The following is a 20,678-nucleotide window of genomic DNA, read 5'->3' as shown; positions in this document are numbered from 1 at the left end:
TTGGCTTGGGTGACGACACTAGATCAGACTGCAATGAATGGAGGAGTCAAGGGGATGCTGCAGAAGTGCCCTCACCATTGGGCTCTTGAAGGATGGTTGACATCGGGAGAGAGAAAGATCTAGACAGGAAATGGCATAGCTAGAGTCAAGAAGCTCATAAATTTCAGCCATTTTGAGTGGGGTTACACATTCAGAAATGGTGGCAAAGACACCAGCACGCAGTAGAGGAAGAGAGACAGGGCAAGACCATGGGTGCTGACACTGAGTGACACTACCAAGACATGAGGGAGGCCATTAGAGCCGAAAGGATGAGGCTTTTTTTTTTTTTTTTTTTTTTTTTTTTTGCATTTGGAATGCCTGTGCCTTGGTTGTGCAATGGACATGGAGTAAGCCAGTGATTCTGTGTATCTGGTCAGACAGGTGTTCCCTGAGATGGGCGCACAGGGGCAGGAGAAGCCCTGGAGAATGATTGCATTTGAGTTACAGCCTGTGGAGATCCAGAGGAAGGTACATCCAGGAGCCCTTCCATCATGTGAAAGGCATTCTCAGGCTTTGGGCATCATGGTAGGTTAAAGATTTCTCTCTGAATAGGGGGAAGTCAGAGCCCTGGAAGACATCTATCAGAACTGGAGAGGGAGTTCAGCGAATCAGAAGCAAAGTTGTTAACATGAGGTGTTGGGAAGGCTCGAGGGGCAGTGCAGAGTGGGGTAACCAGAGAATCTCTGATGCAGTAGGGTTAACTTCATCAGTACCAGGAGAGACCACCAGCTATGAGGCGATGGAGTGGGGAGGAGAAAGGTGAGACACAGAGGTCCTTGCAGTGTGTGAAAGACTGTCAGGTGCTAGAAAGGATACCCAACTCTTGTCACCAGGAGCTCCCCACCCCCCTGCTTTTTTGGGGGGAAGGATCTGCAAGGCTAGACACTAGCACATGTCTTGTAGATTTGTTTGAAGAGCAAATAAGATTAGTGTGATTGAGATTACACTACCAGCAAAGGGTAGAGCCAGGCTACCCTGCCCTGATTTCGTGCCTCTACTGCCCAGGTTTCTGTGGTACTGCTGCTTTAGAAAGGTAGCTGAGGGCAGGGGGATGAAGCAGCTCCAAGCCAGCAGGATATACACAGGTTCAGGCTTAGAGCTGAGGAGCTGAGACCTCACTGTTGTGCTATAGTTTCTGTGCCCACTGGGGAGCACGTAGAGACTTAAAGGCCTCTACTGGGGTGATACGCCACCCCGACAGCAAGACTCAGACATGGCCCGAGTCTGGACTCCAGATGGGCTGCAGAGCTGCCTCCACCCTAGGCTGCTGGAGGGTGGGCTGGTGATGTGCATGTGCAGGTCTGTGTGTGTCCATGTAGCTCCATATGCATCTGTCTGTGTGGCCCCTCATGTGTGTGTATGTGTGTGTGTGTGTGTGTGTGTGTGTGTGTGTGTGTGTGTTAGTGAGCACATGGGGGTGTAGTTGAGATCTTGATTGAGTGCATATGGCTGAGTGTGTATATGTGTATGTAAGTGTGTGAATTGCTGTGTGTATTCATCTCTGAGTGTGTCCACATGTGTGGAGGCCATGCGTGTATGAACTGCTCTCAGTCTCCACATGTGCACTGCACGCTTCGCTCTCTGGGTGTGCCTGCCTGACTTGGCACATCCCCCTCTCTCGGGAGCACCAGGCTGGTGTTCCCCTGCCAGAAACATCTTCTGGATTGTTCTGCCGTCTGTGAGAGTGTGGGGGGCAGAGGGACACTCCAGCCCCTGGGGTCCAACCCAAATCATGAGCATCGAGCCAGGAGACCACCTCAGTGAGGACTGAGCTCTACCCAGTTCAGGCAGGCTAGTGAGAGTTCAGAGACAGCTTCTGTCCTTCTGGGCCCAATGAGGAGAGGGAGCAACACCCTTACAGTTGGGGGTCTGTCACTGGCCCTCCCCACCAGCCTTGGAGCCCAGCAGACGCGCCCCCCTCCGTGCCCACTCCCTGGGAGGCGTCTGACACATGATTTATTCATAAAAAGCCATTATTTGTGCCAAAGAAGAACTGAGCTGCTCGCTTTTTAAGTGCTGATAATGCTCTCAGCCTTCCCTCCCTCCCCCTTCCCCTCTCTCACCTCCTTCAGACTTCCTATCCTCTCTCCTCCTCCCCTTTCTTTCTGATCCCCTCTTCCTTCTCCATCCCTTCATTGTTCTCATCTCTGCTCCCCTCCCCCATCCTCTGGCCCCATTCATCTCCAGGCTGCCACTCCCTTTCTACAATTCAGGGTGACACCATCCCCCCCCAGTACTTGTCTCTTCAGGGTCCTAGGAAGGTTGGGAGTAGTGGAGTCAGATTGAGAAAGGCGAAGGGTCACAGGATACTGTCCTAACTAACTCCCTGTGAACTAAGGAGTGTGACTTTCGTCCCTCAGTATTACCATAGGTTTCTTAGAACTCCAAATAAATATTCACTCTAAGTGAAAACATTGTACTTGGAATGCAAATGAAGCAAGCCCCTTAGGACTCCTTTCCTGGCTAAGAATGCCCCCAAGCTCCCTGGATTCTGGAGGTGGTCATTCAGGTGATGCCAAGAGAGGCTGGGATGGAGAGAGGTACATGGGTCTTGCCACAGAGACAGGAGACAGCCAAACATGCTCCCAAATGGCAGCTTGGACATGGCTACACACACACACACACACACACACACACACCAGGCCTGCACTCAGCCACCCACTTCCTATTCAGATGGAGCATCCTTCCTCCCTCCCCCACACCCCCTGGAGCATTCCTCTCTGAGCACCTGCAGCAGCAGGGGCTGCAGTGCCCTCCCCAATCCAGACACCTGTTCATTCATTCATGCATTCATTCATTCACTGCATAAAACTTGCTCTTGCAACCCCTGCATCTGCGCTAGCCTTTGTGCTGGATGTTGGGTGACACAGACGAACAAGATTGGTACTAGGGAAGGGAACTGGAATAGAGGGGCTCTTGCAGGCCCTCCCCTACAGCTTTGGGCTGGGGGCTGGGGGCCCAGCAGGCGAGGGGTTAAGTCATTTGGCATCCAGAGCTGGAGCCATTAGGCCTCCTAATTATGAAATTATCGAGGTCCTCAGGTGACTGCTAATTTCACACACACTGTTCCTCTCACGGCTAATGAACGCCCGCAGAACCCACGCCTTGTCTTTCCTGCTGAACGGTGACCTGCAGTTAATGAGCTCAGGAAGGCAGACAGGGCACCGGCTGGGTGGGTGGGGCGACAGGCCCAAGGAGGGGGCCACTAGCCCCTTGGGTCCCTTCTGCTCCCCTTGATAGCTGTCAGCCCCAGACCTAAGTCTAGCTCAGGGGTCCTTCAGAGCAAGCTAGGCTTGTGTGTTGGGAGCAGGAGAGGGATCCCAATGGTGGGGATAGGGAGAGCTTGTGTTATGATATACCAGAATGAGTCTAGAACATCATGAGGAACAGCATGAGGCAAGGAGACCACAGCACACACTGGAAAATCATGTCTGCATTCTTCTAGAGCCGTGTCACACACATTTAGGGAGAAGCAGGAAGCGTGGTATACCAATAGGCTAGGGATGGGGGGGAGTGGGGCACAGTCACCCCTAACGCTGGTGCAGGTGAAGACTTTGGAGTTGGCCGTGTTAGTGATAGGGATGCCAAGTGACAGAGCTGAAGTGCTACTGCAGATGGGTGTGATTTTATTTTAGTTTTTTATTTATTTTATTCATATGAGTACACTGTAGTGTCTTCAGACACACAGAAGAGGGCAACAGATCCCATTTTCAGATGGCTGTGAGCCACCATGTGGTTGCTGGGAATTGAACTCAGGACCTCTGGAAAAGTAGTCAGTGTTCTTAACCACTGAGCCATCTCTCTAGCCCAATGGGTGTGATTTTAAAGTCTTAGTTTTTAAGTTTAAAATGTTTTTGTGAAGCCACCCTCAAAATGTAAACAAACAAACAAGCAACAACAACAAAACAGGCACGTGTACGCCTGCAGTCTCAGTCAGTGCGGCCTAGGTCTTGGGGTCATTCTTTCATATGGTGACACAGTGGGTCATCTGGTGGATATAAAGACCCTGTGACCTGTGCAAAGATGGAATCCCACCTTCCAGGTGGTCATGGCAGCCAAGTAAGGGACAGTGTGGCAAAGAAGGGGAACAAGAATGTGGGAATTCGGGTACAAGGAACCTCCGACCTTAGCTTTTTCCATCCTGTGGCCTTGAGCAGCCATTTGTTTTACCTTCCAGGGAAGGTCTCTTTGTGAGTACATGGTGTGCCGTTTGCATTGAACTTATAGAGGAGGACGGGGCTGTGGTCCCGGAGAGGTTGCCCTCACAGCCCAAGGTAGGCATCCCAGGCCGGGGCTCCGTGAAGAGCTCCTTGTTCTAGGCTTCAAGGTCTATGTGTGGTGTGGGTGACAGTGTGCAGGCTTCATCTCCCTCTGGGATCAGGCTCAGCCGGTTTTAGGCTGTGGCCTTTGACAACAAGCCCTGCTTTCTCTAGTTCCCGTCTACAGTTCCTTTTGTGTAATAAAGAAGCATGAACTAACTTTGGGAGTGGACTAAGATCTCAGGAGTCCCGGCTATGGCTCCAGACCTGGCCAGCTTTCACCACCGTCTTCCGAGTCTCTTCTTGTGTCCCCTCCCCTGGCTGCAAGGCAAGCCCACAGGAAGGTGTGTCTGCCCAACGGAGGACGAACAAACCGAAGAGGGACAGCCTGCCTCAGCCACTGTACACACATACATATCTCCTGTCCCATTTCTCACTCAGGCATCAACTCTTCCCATTGGGTCTACGTGACAGGATGGGGACACACATTTCTGTCACCTCCATTTTCCAAATGAGAGATCCAAAGATGAGAGGTTATGTAACCAACCGAAGTCGAGGAGCTAGCAAATGGCAGAGCAAAGTCTTAAATCCAAAGCCTTGGGTCCAGCCTAGTACTCCACCTGCCTCTGCATGCCATCCACAGATACTACAGACACATACACTGCAGCACTGGGAGGCACAGGTACCCAGACTTGCTTATTACCCTGCTTGCACGCCCTCCGTGAGCATCTATACCCTCCCCTGGGTTTAAGCAGTATGAGCCTGCATTTCCACCGGTACATATGGACTTCATTAGTAAACTTGTAAATATTCTCATGGACATGCCTATGCACACCAAACACGTATATGCATGAACACTACTGCATGTGCATACAGACCCCTCCGCTCAAGAAAGTGTACACATTCACACCCCCGAGCACATTCACACTGACATACAAACACAGGTACAAACAGGGTCGCATGGGGCGACCCACTAAGGAGCCTTTATGCACATGTGCACTGGGATCTGCTGGGTAGAGAAAGCCTGTTGACAGCAAGGGAGACAACCGGGTGTCCTCATGTCACACACAGACACACACCCACACCTGTATGCACTCACCAGAGCACACAAGCTGGAAACCCTGGTGCACAAAGGTGAACAGATTCCTTATACCAGGGCTGTGATAGATGGACCAACGTCCTAAGTGGCTATCAAAGTGTCGTGGCGTGTGTGGCACAAACACCAATTAGTGAGGCCTTTGAAAGCATCGGCTCATTAGAGAGGAAGCCGAAGAGGCTGAAATTGGCATAAAACACGAAGCTATTTAACTCTCATGGGGCGGGTGAGGGGGGCATACACAGTGGAAAGGCCTTTGGGTAGAATTCCTCTCTCCATTCCTCACTTGTTCCTGGAGAAGGACCCTCACAAGGGGCCTTGGCAGGAGGCTTTGATGCTCCTTGAAAATGGGGGTGGGGATAGCCTCCTGCCAGCGAGAGGCTGGCACTGAGAGAGCGGGGGCCGCGCCAACTGGTGATCAATTTCATGCACATCGTAAACCTAAGTGCTTTCTGGAGAGTCTGGCAGATTGCACATAAAGTCCCCCTTCTGTCCCTAGCACACGGGTGGGCGTGTGAGGCAAGGGCTCACCCTGGCTACCAGAGACCCAGGTAACCTGATGCCTCAGTAGGAGGTATCCTTGGGGACTTGGGGGACTCTCTCATCAAGGCCTGCACTGCTGGGAACAGCTGGAGCTGTGAGCAGTGCATGAACCTGGGCTCTACCAGACTCTGCTGCTCATTGGTGGAATGACCTTGGGCAGTAAGCTTTGCTGACCCTTAGTCTCCACATTTGTGAAGTAGGATGACTTGAGATTAATTGAGCTCTGTCTTTGCAACAAGGTGTGGCAGAGTCAAAGAATCTCAGGGTCCACATACTCACAACACAGCCTGGACTCTCCTTAGCAAAAACACCCACTGCTAGCAGGCTGCTGGCCATGGCAGGTAAGTATCCTGTGGCAATAAACCTCTTTGTCCATTCATTTGTCCATCTCTTTCTCCAAACACCTATTTCTTCATCATTATCCTGGAGCATGCTTTCTGAAGCTCCCCAACCCCCAGTCTGTCTCTCCTACCCATGTCACAAGAAGGGATGGCCTCTGGCTCTCTTCTATTCCTGTGCTGTGTGGGAACAGCATGGAGGTTGTGCTGATGCTTGGGCTTCATGCCTGTGGTCCTTCACAATGAGTGTGTGTATCACCTTCCAGACACCCTCAGAAAATCAGTTTCCTTAGCTTCTGCCCCTGCCTTAGCCCTGAGATCTCAAATCCAGGCAGGTTCTGGCCTGGGGAGGAACTCCAAACTACGTATGTCCCAGGAACACATAGGGAGGGGCAAGAAACAGTGCTGAGGCCAAATTGTGGTTTCAAGTCCTGGCTTTGCTGTTCATAACAACCTCAGCCCTGCCTCCACACCCTTATCTGTAATATGGGAGTGATTTTGTCTCTCTCAAAGGCTACTGCTGAGGGGAAAAAGGGCATCTTGGGAATGTAACTGGAGTAGTGTTTGATATGCCTATATGAATGTCTCTGACATCACTGTTATGATACTAACTCGAGAATAGTTCAATCACTGTTCTTTCTATTTCTGGGGTGCCCTTTCCACATCCCCAATTCCTCCTCCTCTAGGGACCAAATCAAAGTGTCAACATTTAGAACTGGGCCAGATAGGGCTACTACAATTCACAGCTCTAAGAAAGTGGCTCTCACGATGCACTTTGTAGACGGTATCTACAAACCTGGCAGCTGAACATAGTTGTCTTTTTCCCTCTGATGCATGGAGTTCTGCTTTCTTAGAAGATCTCATAGTTGGGTGGCTCACAATGAGCATAGCCTTCAGTAGACACTCACAGAGTGCAAGCCTTTCATAGCTATCCAGCGAGGAGCTGAGGACTATCCTCTAGCTACCAACAGGGAAAGTAAGGGAAGACAAAGCTCTGTTAGTCAGGACAGGAGAGACCATGCTGCAGTAACAAACAGCTCTCCCCCATCTGGGGCTCTCTCTTCAAGGCTGCTGTTCTTTTGGGGATAACTTGGTGTTCTCTGGTGAAGACATCACAGCAAGGAGGCCAGATACCCGCGCTTCAGTGGACTGGCCAGGTAGAGATGAATCATGACCACAGTTCATCGGTCAGTGGTGACCCACTTGTCAACTAGAAGCCTGGGAAATCACACAGAATCTGAATGTAGAGGAGAGTGGAGTCCACTGAGTGCCCAGCTGGGGCCAAAATCTGGGGTTTCCTGGGGGAAGGGCAGGGGACCAGCTTTGGAGAAAGGGGAAAGGTGGATTTATGGTTTGGACAAGCAGGAAAGAAGAGGTCATTCCACAGCAGGGGAACATGAGGACAAACACCTGAAGGTAGATAGCTTCTGATGCCATAAGGTACCATGGGAACTCTGAGGCTGGGGCAGATAGAAAGAGCAGCCTCAGAGACAACTCTCTCAATACCTTGGGTGGAAGGGTGGAAAATGGAGGTTCCATCGGGGATTCTGAGGGATGCCAGTCCAGTCCTTAAGTTTGGGAAACCTGGAGAAAAGGTCAGAGGGAAAGTTTGGTGAGGGCTAGGAAGACTTTGCCAATGCTATAAAATACAGACAGGTTCCTGGCTCATGAGACACCCTGGGCTGGACCTGAGGACCACAGGCCATGGAGATATAGAAAGTTCCTAAAGCTTTGGGGTCCTGTGAAGGAAGAGCAGGAAGAGGGGTCCGGGCTGGACCCCTATGAGGCAAGAACAGAGGAGGCTTCGAGAATGTCCCTGTAGGGGATGGGCTAAGGGAAACCAGGAGGCACCATGTAGGCATGCATCAAGGCCTACAGGAAAGGGAAGGTCAGCAGTGCCCAATGATGTCTTGGCATCCAGTTGAGATATGGCCAGGGATAGGTTGCCAGTGACCTTAGCAAGGATGGTTCCACTGGAGAAGGCCAGGAAGCACTGGTAAGGCAGCCAAGTCTAAACATGCAGTGTAGACAGCTCTCTAGAAGCTTCTCTCTGGAGGGAGGAATAAAAGTTGGGCTAGTAAGAAAAAAGCACTTTTAAAAGTTAATTTCAAGCCAGGCAATAGTGTGTCAACCTTTAAGCCCACTCAAAAGGCAGAGGCAGGTGGATCTGAGTTTGAGGTCAGCCTAGTCTACAGAACAAGTTCCAGGACAACCAGAGCTACACAGAGAAGCCCTATCTACAAAAATCAACAAAAACAAACAAACACGTTGCCTTACAGGCTGGAGAGATGGCTCAGCGGGTTAGCTGCTTCAACATCCTGACCTGAATTCAAATCCCCAGCAAGTATGTAAAGAGCCAGGCATTACTAAACATACTTGCAACATCTCTGTCAAAAGAATAAAGCAGAGAATGACACAGAAGGACACCCAGTGTCTTTTTTCTTCCACATGTGCATGTGAACACACATGTCCCCCAATGTGTATGCATATTCATACACCCCAATACAAAAAAAAAAAACCTTAAGAATAAATTATTTTATTATTGCTTGTTAAGAGGGGGAGGGGACTAACTGTGTAGGAGCCAGGCAGGAGGGAGATAATCAGAGACTGATCAGAGATGTGACATCAACTAGGGGGCAGTGAAGAGGCATCCAGGAAGATGGGCCTTTAGAGCAGTGTGGGCCCCAGAGGTTGGGATGGCAAATCCCAGTCAAGGCTTTAAGCGACAGGAGTCTGAGAGCAGAGGAGAGGGCACAGAAAGAAGGTTGGACTGAAGTTCAGCAAACAGACCAGGAGCAGACACGGCAGGGCCAGGGTGTGGCTGAGAAAAGAATGTGTTGTTTTCTCAGGGTATCCTGACCCAATGTACAACTCAGATCCACCAAACCTTAGTTCTTACATTCTGTGCCTTACATGAGGACAGGAGGAAGGACTCTTTGAAGTAGGGTGCCAGGCAGGGCCGGCCTGCTAACACTGGGCAGTTCCAACCGACCCTCTGGTTCCACAGCAGGAGCGGGACCACTGAGCACAGGGCGAGCCCCATGGTTAGCCAGGATTCTAACCTGGCTTCTGAACCCCACCCTTCACAGCCCGGCTCCAAGCTCTCCTTGTCCCGGTGGAGCCCAGGCCACCCTGACATTCACCTAATTGTCTTCTAGCTTTGATGAGCGACTCTGTAGAAGCGACTCTGTGGATCAAATTAAATGTGAGCCAGGCAGGCAGCCGGGGTGATGAGAGAGAAATACCACATTTACATAGCCCAGGCAGGGTGCGGGAGACCCAGGCCCAGAGCGGCAGGGACCTGGGATCCAGCAAGACAGGGGAAGAGATACAGAGTCAGTGGTGTGGGGGAGATGGAAAGAGGTGGGCAGTGGGCGGGGTACCCCTATTTCTGTCAAAAAAAGCCAACTAAAAGGTAAATCACTACAGGTAGAGAGGGTCTTGTCATCCTCAGGCATGTGGCTTCCTCCATGCTGATCCCACCCAGTTGGTCCCAGAGGTATAGGGGAGGGAGGTACAGTGAAGCTATGGCTGCAAGCATCTGTCCTCACCCGGTCCAGACCCACAGCTGGCTTGCATAGCCTTGGTGGGTGGCATTCAGGCTTCTCCCTCATCTCTTAGGGACAGCAGCACAGCTGCCCTTTCCTGAGTACAGGAGCGAGCTGGCCTAGGAAAGATGTGACTGTGAGTGTGTGTTCCTGTGTGTGTGTGTGTGTGTGTGTGTGTGTGTGTGTGTGTGTGTCTGTGGGTGATCACAGGAGTCGCCTGTGTGAGACCTGTGAGCAAATGGGTGGACATTCACTAGGCACTGGGAGGACTGTCAAGGCCTGAAGGTGCTGAGGTGGCCAGGTACTTCTCCCTGCAGACCCTAAATGAGGACCAGGACATGTGTGTGTTAGGTGTGTGGGGTAGGGCTGGTGTTCTGGTCAAGGGGTTAGGGCAATAACTCTTAGCACTCAAGGCATGGTTACAGCTGCAAACCAACTCCAGAAGGCGGCTGCTTCCCTACCCTACTGAGAGGACAGCTGAGGCTGGTGGGTAAGGGGAAGCAGAAGTGGCCTCACCCCTCATGGGTTGTGGACAGGCACAGCAGGACCCAAACCCAAGCCCTCAGTGGGAGGGGCGTCCTGACCTGGGGACCCTGGCATTCAGCACAGAGCCTTTGGGCTCAGTTGGGACTGATAAATGCTTGCTCAGCCCTCCTTCAGCTTCCTAAAGCTGTTCCTTAGTAACACCCCTTTCCTACCTCTTCGGTCCGAGAAAGCCAGTAACTTCACCAGCACTGCAGCAGTGTGCGTTAGTGAGAACAGGCCATGTAGGAGCCACACCCTAGGCACTGCAGGACATTAGTCAAGCCAGACGGACCTTTCCTTCCTTTCAAACTGTCCCAAGGGAGTCATAAAACCTGTACTCCTGCCCTCCTGGTAAATACTAACACTGACTTTGACACGGTGCAAACTGAGGCTCCTGGGGGTTAGTGAGGCTCTGTACCCTTTCTTTGAGTCTGTTCCCCCTGCCAGTGAGACACACTGGGCATCCAGGGAGGTGGATGGGTATGGAAGGAGAGTACTCGTGTGAATGTGGGTACCAGTGTGTGAGCCTGGAGCCGGGGCCTCAGGACACCTGCCTGGTCTGATGAGCCCTTAATCCCCACTGACACCTCACAACTCTACCCCCAGAAATGTGGAAATGAGCAAAATGTGGGTCAAAAATGGCAACCAATAGGAAGTGGCGTCAAGGCTGATGCTAGGACTTGAGTCTACAGGTTGCCAGCTCCTTATAGAAGGCCAAGCCTCCCAAGGCAAAGGCAGGCTCTTTATTTCTCTGCTTCCCTGGTGTGCTGAGGGCTGGGCTGGACCACCTCACATTGGCTCCAGCAACTCCAACCTAGGCCCCTTCTCCCAGCTCCAAGGATGCCAGTCCCCAATGCACTTGTGAGCTCCACCAAGCAGCCCTTCCCCCTCACCCACAGGTCCAGGGCAGCTTTTACTGGGAAAATAATTAGAAATCTAATTCTTATTTCTCCCACTCCACTAATTGTCTGTGGACAATTTGATTGTAACAGTCGTCACTGAAGCAGAAAAAACACCTTATTTCTGCCAGATATCCTTCCTGCAATTAACACCAGCAGCAGCCTGCCTCTCCTCTCACCTGCAGAGACCTGGGCCTGGAGGTGCCCACACTGCCAGGTCTCCATTCTATAGTAAGGAGATACCTGGGCCTGACCAGGGGGAGAATGGGCAGAGGGGAAAGAGGGTGGGAAGGAGGGAGGGAGGGAGAGAGACAGAGAGAGGGAGGGAGGGAGAGAGGGAGAGGGAGAGAGAGAGAGAGAGAGAGAGAGAGAGAGAGAGAGAGAGAGAGAGAGAGAGAGAGAGAGAGAGTGAATATTTGAGCATTTGGGAAGGAGGGAGAGATGGAGACAGGCTAGGGAGAGACAGAGGGGCCTTAGCCAAGCCCAGGGCAGAGCACAGAGAAGTGGGGAGGACTGGAAGGCAAAGCCCAGGGAATAAAGTGCCTTGAGACCCAGACTGAGGAGGGAGGGGCCAGGGCCTCAGCCCAAGAGTCCTTGTGCCAAGGTAGGGGACACATTTCTGAGACAAAACCAGACAGTCTGCTTGGTAGCCAGCTGCTGTGGGCTCCCCAGAGAGTAATGGCCTCCTGTGGGAAGTGGCTGGCTAAGAAAAGAGGCGGGGGTGGGGGTGGGTGGGTAGGGGGAGGGATGAGCCTAAAGGGAGTTGGGGGGATGGGAAAGTGACAGAATCAGGGACTGGATAGGAATCTGATTTCAAAGGTCCCAGGAAGCAAACAGTAGACCAGTGCTGGGGTAGTTCACTCTTTGGGCCCCCTGCAGTGTTACCCCAGTCTTCAGAACCCCCATTCTAGATCCTTCCCCTTTCCTGTCCTGACTTGCCCTCTCCTGACAGAGCTCTGGCAATGGCAAGGACTTGAGAGATTTGGTCCCAGAGGAACCAGGTCCTTTTGTGGGGCAGAGGTGGCTGATGCCCGGATGGGAGGCAGTCGGGGGTGGGGGGCCGGGGGGGGGGGGGAGGGGAAGGCCTTCCTACGTATGCACACTGCTCCTAGGTACACTTCTAGGTGGGTGGTTTGAGGGGTTCTACACTTGGTCTGGATCCTTAAGCAGACTCCCACGACTTCGCCCCAGTCTGGGGAAGGCTTTGCTCCAGCTCTCTTGAACTGAGCCAGGAGCCTAGAAGGGGACGTGGAGGGCACCGAGCACACAGTTAGCTGCCTGGACAGTGAAAAGTGGGGACCTGGGGGAGGGGTGGGAGCAAGGGGAGCTTCCTCCCAGCCCTCCTCCTCTGCTACCTCCTCTTCCCTTGGCGAGATCTCAGCCTCCCTTTCCCTCCCAGGCTTGTCAGGGGAAGACTGGGCCAGGGGCTCCTGTCAGTCTGGAGCTGGAGAGCTCCCAGGGCTTCATTAACATGCAAATGAGCAAGTTCTGACTGGCTGTGGCAGCAACGGGCAGCCTCCCCTCCCTCTCAACCCAGGAGTATGTGAGTGTGTGAGAGTGTGTGTGTGTGTGTGTGTGTGTGTGTGTGTGTGTGTGTGTGTGTGTGTGCTCTGCAGCAGGGCTGGAAGTGGAGGGGGACAGCTCAGTTCTCTCTCTCTCTCTCTCTCTCTCTCTCTCTCTCTCTCTCTCTCTCTCTCACACACACACACACACACACACACAGGCAATTTGCCCGCAAGAACATTCTCACACACAAAAATACACATACAGCCATTCATTGAACACCCAATCTATAGCCTTAGGGACGCTCACAGGCACACACACCGACCTTCACCGTGCTCGGTCCTTCCCTGACTTCTGCAAGCACAGCGAACCCTAACGAACCCTCCACCCACCCAAACACACCCTCACACCTCACACCATCACACTCACTATTACTGAAGTACAAATCTACCAACATGTGGTCTCCATGAGTGCCCCCTCAGTCACTCACATATCACCCACAGGTCAATGAGGGGGAAGAGCTCCGATGCCACCACTACTGAGAAGCCCTCCAGGCTTATCCTCTCCAAGGCTTCCTTCACCCAGAACTGACCAAGAACAGCTCAGATGACCTGTGTGTCCCCATTCCCATTTCCCACACACAAACACTTGTATTGCCAAGGCCCCTCTACTCTGTCCCCATCCCTTTTAAAAAATAAGCATTTATTGATGTAGCGTATCATATGATATAGCATTATTGAATATGTACATGTGCATGTATGTATGTACATGTATGCCATAGCATGTTTGTGGAGGTCAGAAGACAATATGAGGCAGTCAGTTCTCTCCTTTCTTATGGACTCCCAGTATGGAATTGGCAGCAAATGTACCTTAACCTGCTGAGCCCTGTTTGGTTTTCACCCAGACACCTTGTATTGTCTGACAGACCTCATCTCCACCAGAGGCCCTGCCCCGGGTCTCTCTGTGGGGTTAGCCTCTCTTCTGACTGTAGAGCCCCTGCCACCAGCCAGCTTAGACTTCCCTGGGGAGTGGCCCTGGTCATGCTGAACTGCAATTGCCTGTTGATGTGTCTGCTTCCACCGGGATGGGGGCAAGGAGGACAGACAGGCGTCAATCAGTCTTGTTTACAGCTTGGTCCCAGCACTCAGCTTTCTCCTGCAGAGGTCCATGCCATTTCCGCAACAGGATGGAGTGGGAGCCAGCAGGGCTAATAACATGAATGGCTAATATTTGCATTTGTTATGTGGCGGGCCACATACAAAACAGCCTTGTGAGATGGCTGCTCTTATCGGTCTCACTGTGAGGAAACTGAGGCATGAGGGCTGGGTTGCGGGAGGGTCTGAGGGTGATCACACAGCTAGACTGGAGTCTGAACCCTGGCTGCCTGCTCTGGATGTCTGTGAGTGTTCTTCCCGGGACAGTGGACAGAGCACTGGAGGGTCAGGGTAGCCCTGAGCAAGGAAGAAGAGCAGGAAGAGTTCCTCAGTCCTGAATGAGAGAAGCAGCCTCCAGACCTTTGAGAGACAGTTCCCTGCTCCCTCACCTGTTATGGAGCTCTGGGCTCTGGTGCCCTGTGGTATCAGAGCTGGAGGAATTAACCAGGATGCCTCATTTTAGGGAGATCCCAAGTTAAGTTTGTTTTCTACACCAGAATGTACTAGGCATCCTTATGTGAGTTATCTGACTTCATCCTCAAGGCCCCATTTTACAGGTCAGAAAAGTGAGGCTCAGCGTATCTCCATTTCACCAAAGTTAGTGTGGTAGGTATCTGTAGCTTTGTCTTCAAGATCCATCTCTGCATATTTGTACCAGGGAATCATGGGTGGGCAGGTTAACTAAAACATCTCTGAGACCACAGTATCACTCATGCCCCATCTCCACGGAGAGTGAGAGTTGGCTTGGAGCTTACTTGGTCTTCCTATGGCTCCTTGCCTCTGGAAACCACCTTAGTGTGGGAGTGGGGCTTGCAGATGCTTTACCCATTGCTCTGTCCTCAGTGATCTTTCTGGCTAGTCTAGGGTTAGGATGTGGAAATGGCAGCTATTTCAACGCAAGTTGCATACAGTTTTTAACATGTGCATGTGTGTATTCTGTAACGTGTGTTCCCACATGTCTATGTGTTTATGCTTCTGTCTGTCTATGTATTACTGTGAAGGCCAGAGGTCACCTTCTGATAGCTTCCTTTGTTGCTCTTCAGTTTATTATTTTAAGGGTCTCTCACTGAACTTGGGGCTCACAGATTGGCTAGACTGGCTGCCAGCAAGTCTCAGAGATCCTCCTGTCTCTGTCTCCCCAGTGCTGGGACTCCAAGTGCATGCCACTATGCCTGGCTTTTACTGTAGATGCTGGGGGTCCATACTCAGATCCCCTGCTTACACAGCAAGCCCTTTGCTTACTAAACCATCTCTCCAGCCCCCATTTTAAAAAAAAAAAACTTAGGTAAGTCTTTCTGAATGTAGAAGGCCAAGAGTATGTATGTATGTATACATATAGGCATATGCATATAGATACACATATGTATCTTGTCTGATATGAGTGACCTCAGTGTCCCTGCCTATGATGGTGCAGACTGTGAATGGTGCCCCTTGAGTTGGGTAATATAGCAAGCTCAAGGCCAAAGCCAAGCATTTGATGAGAATAGCCTGCTAGTTAATGCCTCAAAATGTCATCAAGTGATATGTCAGCTGTTGAACTGGTGCTTGAACCCAGGGCTCCTGACAACCCAGGACTTCCAGAACCTTCTTCTTGCCTTTCCCACATCACTCAGAGAGATTGTTTACCTTTGATCATTTGCTTTCAGAAGGGAAAAAAATATGTTCAGGGCTTATTCAAAGTGTTTTGATACCGCCTCCCACCCTGTCCCCTGGGCACATAACTTTCCAGACCCTGCAGGGTCTCAGAAGAGACTTAACTGTGACTCACCAACCTGGGCCAGACCTTCCCTTTCTGTTTATTTTTCTTTACCAGAAGTGGGTCTCGGGTCCCTAGAGAGGAAGGAAAGGGTCAGTCAGGCCTGCCCATTACCTCGGGTACCCGTGTGTGCTGAGACTGACCCCAGATTCTGTTGAGGTGAAATTTGGTTCTCATGTTTTGGCTCTTGCTCTCCAGCTTGGCAGCTGCCATCTGCATCTGGCATAGACAGGAGCATGGCATTCATTGGCACCACAGGGGCAGGACTTGCAGCAGCAAGCCCAACAGACTAACCCAGCCCTGGAAGAAAAGGGTTAACAGGCTGGGGAGGTGGGAGCAGCCGTCATTTGGCTAAGGAGCCTTGTTAATTGATTCCCTCATTCCCATTTGTTCCTGCTAAAGAGAGACAGATGAGAGGGAGCCCGCCAGGCCCCGCTTGGCACCCGGCAGCTTGGCTGGGCACAGCTGTGCTCCTGGCTCTGGTGTCTGTGGGGGAGGGGCAGTGGCAGTAGAGGTGAGGAGGTGGGGCAGTCCCCTGGCAGGCCAGTGCCCTCTGCTCACCCTCAGCCAGGCAGAGATGTCCTGAGAACACTTCTGAGAGGCAGATCCTTTATTCAGCCTTGCGGCACCTCTTTGATCTCTTGGCCCTGCCTGTCACCACTGGGGCTGGAAGCTCAGTGAGACACCAGAGGCTGCTCCCTCACCACCCAGCTCCTGATGGGACCCTGCCAGCCTGAGGCCCGGACAAGAGGTTCAGTCTAGAAAAGGGTCAGCACTGGTCTGGCCAGCAGAGTCCTGTGCCTCTCTGTGGCAGGCTGGAATCCTCAGCATAAAGCTAATGTCTCTGCCAGGGCCACGGGCTCTGCTCAGTCCTGATACCCCCTCGCCTCTTGTTGTTGCTGCTGTTGTTTGTCTCCCACGTGGTGTGTGTATGTGTGTGTATGTGTGTGTATGTGGGTGTATGGGTACACAGCCATGAGTGTGGAAACCAGCGGTGGATGTCCAGGGTTTTTCAGTTACTCTCTATTGCTCTTCTGTAACAAGGTCACTCCTGAACAGGGTCTCACAGACTGACTAGACTGTCTGGCCAGCTAGCCTTAGGATCTCCCTGATCTCTGTTTTCCAGCCCTGGGGTGCTGGTGCATGTCACCAGGCCCGGCCTTGTGGGGACACAGGTCCCCATTTTTTGAATAGCAAGTACTTTTCTCACTAGCATCCCTCTTCAACCCCTCCAACCCAACTCTGCCCCTTTCTCCTGCCTCATCTTCGTTTTAGCCAAGTCACCAGTGCTTGCTAGAGCAGGGCCGCATCACTGTCCCATGAGAGAATGAAATTTGAATATCGCCAGTCAGATGTAAGACTCTAGAGTTCAAAGCCTGCCTCTGTGAGGTGCTGGCTATACAAAGTGGGCAAGACATCGTTACTTTCTTGAGTCTTACTGGCGAGATCACAGTTCTCAGTCACACCCGTATGGAGCCGACACACTTGGTTTCCTTAAGAAAGGATTCCCTGCCTCTGGGATCTACCAGAGCCTTTGGGTGGGGCTTGCCATGTAAGATGGCAGTGGGAGTGAGACCTATCAGCAGCTGCAGGTAGCTCCAACTGTTGCCAGTGCTGGGAATGTTTTTATTTATTTATTTTTTTGTTTTGTTTTGTTTTTGTAACACAGGCTGACCTTGAACTCAGAGATCTGCCTGACTCTGCCTCCCCAGTGCTGGGATTAGCTTCTTGGGCCATCACCACGCCAGACTCTGTGCTGAGTGACTCTCGCTCACATCATCACAACTCTGTAGTTTCTCTGCTCTCCTTGGCTCTAGGCTGGCCTGTGACAGAATGTGGTAGGGCCAGTTCTGAGCCCAAGTCTCCAGAGGTCCCGCATGCTCTTGGTTGTCCTCTTGGCACACTGCCCAACTGTGGTGTGAACAAGCTGGGGCTGTCCTGCTGGAGGAAGAGAGACACATGGCCAGATCCCGCCCATCACTCTGATGACAGCCGGCCAAGCCCCAGAAGCAGAGCCACTTAACTGACAGCAGCTGATTGCTGTTGTGTGAGCCCAGCCAACAGCAAGAGTATCCCGGCTACATTTGCAAGCCATAGAATCACAAGCTTAACAAATGAGTGGCGGTGGTTTTTAAGCCATGAATATTGGGGTGACTTATTATCCAGCGCAAGCTAGCTGATACACTGTCCCCGATCGTTGCTGTGTGAGATAATGGAAGAGAAGGGGAATGTGATGAGAGGAAGTCACCTGGCACTGAGCCCAAGATTGAGCAGAAGGTCAGGAAGTAGGACCTCTATCGCTTGCTCAGGGCAGAGTCCGGGGCCATGAACGAAAGCCTCCTTGCGTTCCAAAGTGTACTCTCATCAGAGCTCAAGAGTTCAGCCCACTTTCCTGCTTGCCCCATGTGCACACCATCTCTGTAAAGGCAATAAAAATAAAAGGTGACATTATTGTGTGCATCTTATCAGCTAGCCTGGGGCTAGTATTTTACATGCAACCCCCCCCCCATCACATCAGTGACAGAGGCACCCTCACTTAGGTCTTATTTCCATCAAGACATTTACCATTTTGGTACTGTCTATTTATTCCTTGGAGACAAGGTGTCATTATGCAGACCGGGCTGCCGTTGAACTCATAAACCCTTGTCCCAGCCTCCCAAGTGTTGAAATGAAGGGTATGCACCGCTGTGCCTGGATCACAGTCACCATTTTCAAGGCAAGCAAACTCAGGCTGCTTGGAGATAAGAAATCTAACATGTCCACCCTTACAGAGCTAGTGAGCATGAAGACACCAGCTTGCCTGGGTGCATTGGGTGTGGCTGCACAGTGGCCTTTAAGTCTAGTAGTGGAAAGCATGCAGATCTCCATGAGTTCAGGGCCAGCCTGGGTTACACAGTGAGACCCTGCCAGGAAAAGAAAAGATAGACTTGTCAGCTCCGTGGAAGGTAATTGACTACCCGCCACACAGCCTGCTTTCCCAGGACAGCCCCAGTCTGTCTCTAGGCCCTTTCCTTGGTAACCTAGGCTCCAGGGTTATTCTTAGTCTTTATTAGTAATGCCTGGTTACCCAAACCTGGCCGATACACACAGAAGAATTCTGAAGTTGACTCCTTCCCTTCACCAAGGACAATGTTGTCATTCCTCTGCCTTCAGGCTTTTCCTTCTACAACTCTCTCAACTTTGTAGATTTTCCTTGTCTTCCAGCCTCCTTTGGGGATTCAGCTGACGCTTCTGTGAGGGGCACTGTCTGCTCAGTACCCTTCCCTTCTCTGGGGAGTGGCAGACAATCTCTGCACTCAGAGCATGGACTGCCATGTTCTTCTTGGACCCTGTCAGGACCCTGTCAGGACCCTATTGAGCACAGGCTGGTATGTGGTTCTAGTCAGTTAATATTCTCTCAAGTCATGGAGGGGAATAAAGGGGTCTCTTTGTTACATCAAAGTCAAGAAGGTGCTGCTATAATTTCTTTCCCCAAATTTTGTTTTGTTTTGTTTCAAATGACTTTAACTGCTCTTGTGGGTATAGTGGTTTGAATATGCTTGGCCCAGGGAGTAGCACTATTAGTAGGTGTGGCCTTGTTGGAGGAAGTGTGTCACCATGGGGATGGGCAATGAGACTTTCCTTCTAATCAACTGGGAGCCAGTCTCCTCCTAGTGGCTTTCAGATGAAGATGTAGCACTCAACTTGTCCTGCACCATGTCTGCTTAATGATAATGGACTGACTCTCTGAATTTGTAAGCCAGACCCAATTAAGTGTTGTCCTTTAAGAGTTGCCTTGGTCATGGTATCTGTTCATAGCAGTAAACCCTAACTAAGAGAGTGGGTAAATAGTTTTCAGAATAGTGAAATTTAGAAACAAATGGTGTGTGTGTGTGTGTGTGTGTGTGTGTATCATAGTCTACCTCTACTTACTGCATTGCTGAGGATGCCCTTGAACTCCTGATCTTCCTTCTTCTACTTTCTGAGAGCTGGGATTCCAGAAGTTCCTCACTGTGCCTGACCCATGCAGAGCTGAGGCTGGGGATTGAGCCCAGGGCTTTGCACATGCTAGGCAAGCACTCTGCCACCAGCTACGTTCCCCGGCCATAGAGACAGTATGGCTAATTCCTCACTCTGAGGCCCAGGCTGACCTTGAGTTCAGGATCCTTTTGCTTTGGCTTTCTGAGTGCTGAGATTTACAGGTGTGCACTGCCACTGCCACCTTCCGTCTCATCTTTACAGATGGTCCACAGATGGCCTGGGTTTCCAGGTCTTAGAAATAGGCACCCCCAGTATTTACATCATCCCACAACCAGAGACTGGAAATCGTCTGCTTTCCCTCTCCCTCCACATCTAGACCCTGAGTGAGCCCCAGTGAATTCAGCTCCATGAACAATCTTTTCATCTGTTTCCCTCTCTTCTTCTCCGTTACTTGCCCCCAGACTCACACCACACTCATCCATGCTCTGTACCTGGCTTGTACTGGGACAGCCTCAATGGTGCACAGGTGTCTGGGTGCAAACAGCACCCAATGGAGGCCAGACCACATTGCTTCTCTTCTTAGCTTCCTGTCATATTGGGAATAAAGCAGCCAGGACCATTTGGTGCTTGTCAGGCCCCACCCCCCCTTACAGAGGTGCTCCCCCTCCCCCTGCTGCAGTGCTCCCCCACCCCACGTTTTCCCTCCTCAGCATAGTTATCTTCCACCTGGGAACCTGACTCTAAGAGTCTCCAGCTCTTCAGTGAGTTTGAAGTTGAGATGCTACAGTCTCAGCCTCTTTCCTAACTTCAGCCTCAGCCCAGATGTTCTAACTCCTGGTCTTCTATTGTCCCAGTGACACCATGTCCTGTCATCTGTGCCTAGAGTCTGTCCCTCCCATTAGAATATCAGATCAAGGAGGGTAGGAAGCAGGTTAGACCTGCTCGCTGTGCCTCTAGAATCTAACATAATGCTTGTGAAAATGGGCTTAGGTAACATAATAATGGTAATAATAATAATAATAATAATAATAATAATAATAAGAAGAAGAAGAAGAAGA

Source organism: Micromys minutus, assembly GCF_963924665.1.
Source record: "Micromys minutus genome assembly, chromosome: 9".
In the NCBI taxonomy this organism is placed as follows: domain Eukaryota; kingdom Metazoa; phylum Chordata; class Mammalia; order Rodentia; family Muridae; genus Micromys; species Micromys minutus.
Note: the sequence above shows the minus strand (reverse complement) of the source record.